At 40.2% G+C, this 5,965-nt stretch overlaps 2 non-coding genes across 2 annotated transcripts; one reads left to right on the top strand and one right to left on the bottom strand.

The window, feature by feature from the left end:
• Positions 1 to 1,427: 1,427 nt before the first annotated feature.
• On the top strand, positions 1,428 to 1,531 carry LOC130958307 (small nucleolar RNA R71). Its single transcript, XR_009077436.1, has one exon. It is a non-coding gene; the product is annotated as a small nucleolar RNA R71 (small nucleolar RNA).
• A 4,017-nt stretch (positions 1,532 to 5,548) lies between these two features.
• LOC130958757 (small nucleolar RNA R71) lies at positions 5,549 to 5,656 on the bottom strand. Its single transcript, XR_009077863.1, has one exon. It is a non-coding gene; the product is annotated as a small nucleolar RNA R71 (small nucleolar RNA).
• Between the last annotated feature and the right edge of the window lie 309 nt (positions 5,657 to 5,965).

Genomic DNA, 5,965 nt, shown 5'->3' with positions numbered 1-5,965 from the left:
CCTTTGCTGTGGCTAGGAAGGGTCTGCCAAGGATGATAGATTCATCCATGCACTTCCTAGTCTCTAGGACTATGAAATCAGCAGGGATGTAATGGTCTTCAATCTTCACCAAAACATCCTCTACAAGTCCATAAGCTTGTTTTCTTGAGTTGTCTGCCATCTCTAGTGAGATTCTTGCAGCTTGTACCTCAAAGATCCCTAGCTTCTCCATTACAGAGAGGGGCATGAGGTTTACACTTGACCCTAAGTCACACAGAGCCTTGTTGAAGGTCATGGTGCCTATGGTGCAAGGTATGGAAAACTTCCCAGGATCTTGTCTTTTTTGAGGTAATTTCTGCCTAGACAAGTCATCCAGTTCTTTGGTGAGCAAAGGAGGTTCGTTCTCCCAAGTCTCATTTCCAAATAACTTGTCATTTAGCTTCATGATTGCTCCAAGGTATTTAGCAACTTGCTCTTCAGTGACATACTCATCCTCTTCAGAGGAGGAATACTCATCAGAGCTCATGAATGGCAGAAGTAACTCCAATGGAATCTCTATGGTCTCATTTTGAGCCTCAGATTCCCATGGTTCCTCATTTGGGAACTCAGTGGAGGTCAGTGCACGCCCATTGAGGCCTTCCTCAGTGGCGTCCACTTCCTCTCTTTCCTCTCCAGATTCGGCCATGTTTATGGCCTTGCACTCTCCTTTTGGATTTTCTTCTGTATTGCTTGGGAGAGTACTAGGAGGGAGTTCAGTAATTTTCTTGCTCAGCTGTCCCACTTGTGCCTCCAAATTTCTAATGGAGGACCTTGTTTCAGTCATGAAACTTTGAGTGGTTTTGATTAGATCAGAGACCATGGTTGCTAAGTCAGAGGGGTTCTGCTTAGAATTCTCTGTCTGTTGCTGAGAAGATGATGGAAAAGGCTTGCCATTGCTAAGCCTGTTTCTTCCACCATTATTGTTGTTGAAACCTTGTTGAGGTCTCTCTTGATTCTTCCATGAGAAATTTGGGTGATTTCTCCATGAAGAATTATAGGTGTTCCCATAGGGTTCTCCTAGGTAATTCACCTCTTCCATTGAAGGGTTCTCAGGATCATAGGCTTCTTCCTCAGATGAAGCATCCTTAGTACTGCTTGGTGCATTTTACATTCCAGACAGACTTTGAGAAATCAAATTGACTTGTTGAGTCAATATTTTATTCTGAGCCAATATGGCATTCAGAGTATCAATCTCAATAACTCCTTTCTTCTGATTTGTCCCATTGTTCACAGGATTCCTTTCAGAAGTGTACATGAATTGGTTATTTGCAACCATTTCAATTAGCTCTTGAGCCTCTGTAGGCATCTTCTTCAGATGAAGAGATCCTCCAGCAGAGCTATCCAAAGACATCTTGGATAGTTCAGAGAGACCATCATAGAAAATACCTATGATGCTCCATTCAGAAAGCATGTCAGATGGACACTTTCTGATCAATTATTTGTATCTTTCCCAAGCTTCATAGAGGGATTCTCCATCCTTCTGTCTAAAGGTTTGGACTTCCACTCTAAGCTTACTCAATTTTTGAGGTGGAATGAACTTTGCCAAGAAGGCATTGACTAGCTTTTCCCAAGAGTCCAGGCTTTCCTTAGGTTGAGAGTCCAACCATATTCTAGCTCTGTCTCTTACAGCAAAAGAGAATAGCATCAGTCTGTAGACCTCAGGGTCAACCCCATTAGTCTTGACTGTGTCACAGATTTGCAAGAATTCAGCTAAAAACTTATGAGGATCTTCCAATGGAAGTCCATGGAACTTGCAATTCTGTTGCATTAGAGAAACTAATTGAGGCTTAAGCTCAAAGTTGTTTGCTCCAATGGCAGGGATAGAGATGCTTCTCCCATAGAAATCGGGAGTAGGTGCAGTAAAGTCACCCAGCACCTTCCTTGCATTGTTGGCATTGTTGTTGTTTTCGGCTGCCATAGGTCCTTCTTCTTTGAAGAATTCAGTTAGGTCCTCTACAGAGAATTGTGCCTTAGCTTCTCTTAGCTTTCGCTTCAAAGTCCTTTCAGGTTCAGGGTCAGCTTCAACAAGAATGCCTTTGTCTTTGTTCCTGCTCATATGAAAGAGAAGAGAACAAGAAAATGTGGAATCCTCTATGTCACAGTATAGAGATTCCTTGAGGTGTCAGAGGAAAAGAAAAACAGAAGAAAGAGGTAGAAGAATTCGAACTTGATCAGATAGAGTTCGAATTGTGCATTAAGAAGGAGTTATACTCCATAAATAGAAGGATGTGAGAAGAGGGGAAGGAAATTTTCGAAAATTAAGTGAAAAAGTTTGAAAATATTTTGAAAAACTTTGATTGATTTTCGAAAACCAAGAGTAAAAGGAAAAAATCAAGTAATTTTTGAAAAGATTTTGAAATTAGAGGTTAAAAAGATATAATTGAAAACTATTTGAAAAAGATGTGCTTGAAAAGATATGATTGAAAAGATATGATTTGAAAACAATTTTAAAAGATATGATTTGAAAACAATTTTAAAAGATATGATTTTAAAAATTAATGACTTGCCGAACAAGAAAAGATATGATTCAAACATTAAACCTTTCTCAACAGAAAAGGCAACAAACTTGAGATGTTCAATCAAATCATTAATTGTTAGTAAGTATCTTTGAAAAAGGAAAGAAATTGATTTTGAAAACATTTGATTGAGAAGATATGATTTGAAAAAGATTTGATTTTGAAAAACTTTGAAAACTTGAAAAAAATTGATTTGAAAACAAAATCTTCCCCCTTGTGCCATCCTGGCGTTAAACGCCCAGAATGGTATCCATTCTAGCGTTTAACGCCCAAAATGCTACCTTTTTGGACGTTAAACGCCCAACCAGGTACCCTGGCTGGCGTTTAAACGCCAGTCTGTCCTTCTTCACTGGGCGTTTTGAACGCTCAGCTTTTTCTGTGTAATTCCTCTGCTGCATGTTCTGAATCTTCAGTTCCCTGTACTATTGACTTGAAAACAGAACCAAGATCAAATAAACAAGGCATGCAAGACACCAAACTTAAAATTAGACACTAGACTCAAACAAGAAACATAAAATATTTTTTGGTTTTTATGATTTTTATAATTTTTTTTGTGCTTTTTTCGAAAATTATATGGGAATAGAAAATAAAGGTTTCAGAATTCTCAATTTGGATTCCAGGAATCATTGCAATGTTAGTCTAAGACTCCGGTCCAGGAATTAGACATGGCTTCACAGCCAGCCAAGCTTTCAAAGAAAGCTTCGGTCCAAAACACTAGACATGGCCAATGGCTAGCCAAGCCTTAGCAGATCATTGCTCCAATATCAAGATTGATAGAAATCAACAAGCTCTTGTGATGATAAGTTGAAACCTCGGTCCAATAAGATTAGACATGGCTTCTCAGCCAGCCAGACTTCAACAGATCATCATGAAACACTAGAATTTATTCTTAAGAACTCTGAAGAAAAATACCTAATCTAAGCAACAAGATGAACCGTCAGTTGTCCATACACAGAACAATCCCCGGCAACGGCGCCAAAAACTTGGTGCGCAAAATTGTGATCACTACTTTTACACAAAACAATCCCCGGTAATGGCTCCAAAGACTTGGTGCTCAATACCATGGCATAAACACAACTTCGCACAACTAACCAGCAAGTGCACTGGGTCGTCCAAGTAATAAACCTTACGCGAGTAAGGGTCGATCCCACGGAGATTGTTGGTATGAAGCAAGCTATGGTCACCTTGTAAATCTCAGTCAGGCAGACTCAAATGGGTATAGATGATGAATAAAACATAAAGATAAAGATAGAGATACTTATGTATATCATTGGTGAGAGCTTCAGATAAGCGTATGAAGATGCCTTCCCTTCCGTCTCTCTGCTTTCCTACTGTCTTCATCCAATCCTTCTTACTCCTTTCCATGGCAAGCTTATGCAAGGGTTTCACCGTTGTCAGTGGCTACCTCCCATCCTCTCAGTGAAAATGTTCCTATGCTCTGTCACAGCATATGGCTAATCAGCTGTCGGTTCTCGGTCAGGCCGGAATAGAATCCAGCGATTCTTTTGCGTCTGTCACTAACGCCCCGCCTGCTAGGAGTTTGAAGCACGTCACAGTCATTCAATCATTGAATCCTACTCAGAATACCACAGACAAGGTTAGACCTTCCGGATTCTCTTGAATGCCGCCATCAGTTCTCGCCTATACCACGAAGATTCCAGTTAAAGAATCCAAGAGATAAACACTAGAGCCTTGTTGCTTGTAGAACAGAAGTGGTTGTCAGTCACTTTGTTCATAAGTGAGAATGATGATGAGTGTCACGGATCATCACATTCATCAAGTTGAAGAACAAGTGATATCTTGGAACAAGAACAAGCAGAATTGAATAGAAGAACAATAGTAATTGCATTAATACTCGAGGTACAGCAGAGCTCCACACCTTAATCTATGGTGTGTAGAAACTCCACCGTTGAAAATACATAAGAACAAGGCCTAGGCATGGCCGTGAGGCCAGCCTCCCAATGATCTAAGATAGCATGAAACTCAAAGATAGCTACCAAGATTCCTCGATGAAAATACAATAGTAAAAGGTCCTACTTATAAAAAAACTAGTAGCCTAGGGTGTACAGAGATGAGTAAATGACATAAAAATCCACTTCCGGGCCCACTTGGTGTGTGCTTGGGCTGAGCAATGAAGCATTTTTGTGTAGAGACTCTTCTTGGAGTTAAACGCCAGCTTTTATGCCAGTTTGGGCGTTTAACTCCCATTTTGGTGCCAGTTCCGGCGTTTAACGCTGGAATTCCTGAGGGTGACTTTGAATGCCGGTTTGGGCCATCAAATCTTGGGCAAAGTATAGACTATCATATATTGCTGGAAAGCCCAGGATGTCTACTTTCCAACGCCGTTGAGAGCGCGCCAATTGAGCTTCTGTAGCTCCAGAAAATCCACTTCGAGTGCAGGGAGGTCAGAATCCAATAGCATCTGCAGTCCTTTTCAGTCTCTGAATCAGATTTTTGCTCAGATCCCTCAATTTCAGCCAGAAAATACCTGAAATCACAGAAAAACACACAAACTCATAGTAAAGTCCAGAAAAGTGAATTTTAACTAAAAACTAATAAAAATATAATAAAAACTAACTCAAAGATACTAAAAACATACTAAAAACAATGCCAAAAAGCGTACAAATTATCCGCTCATCAAGGCGCAAGGAGGATGCTTGGTGATTATACTACACCTACTTCCAATTTCTATGGAAGAAGCATCTCAATCCCTGCCATTGGAGCAAACAATTTTGAGCTGAAGCCTCAACTAGTTGCTCTAATGCAACAGAACTGAAAGTTCCATGGACTTCCATCAGAAGATCCCTATCAGTTTTTAACTGAGTTCTTGCAGATCTGTGATACTGTTAAGACTAATGGAGTAGATCCTGAAGTCTAGGCTCATGCTTTTCCTCTTTGTTGTAAGAGACAGAGCTAGAACATGGTTGGACTCACAACCTAAAGATAGCCTGAACTCTTTGGATAAGCTGGTCACGGCCTTCTTAGCTAAGTTCTTTCCTCCTCAAAAGCTGAGCAAGCTTAGAATGGATGTTCAGAGCTTCAAGCAAAAAGATGGTGAATCCCTCTATGAAGCTTGGGAAAGATACAAGCAGATGACCAAAAAGTGTCCTTCTGACATGCTTTCAGAGTGGACCATTTTGGATATATTCTATTATGGTCTATCTGAGTTCTCTAAGATGTCACTGGACCATTCTGTAGGTGGATCCATTCACCTAAAGAAAATGCCTGCAGGAACTCAAGAACTCATTGACATGGTTGCAAATAACCAATTCATGTACACCTCTGAGAGGAATCTTGTGAGTAATGGCATGCCTCAGAGGAAGGGAGTTCTTGAAATTGATGCTCTGAATGTCATATTGGCTCAGAACAAAATGTTGACTCAGCAAGTTAACATGATTTCTTAGAATCTGAAAGGATGGCAAAATGCATCC

The sequence above is a fragment of the Arachis stenosperma genome, chromosome 10, assembly GCF_014773155.1.
Source record: "Arachis stenosperma cultivar V10309 chromosome 10, arast.V10309.gnm1.PFL2, whole genome shotgun sequence".
In the NCBI taxonomy this organism is placed as follows: Eukaryota; Viridiplantae; Streptophyta; class Magnoliopsida; order Fabales; family Fabaceae; genus Arachis; species Arachis stenosperma.
This window is presented reverse-complemented; position numbering and strand designations above follow the sequence as displayed.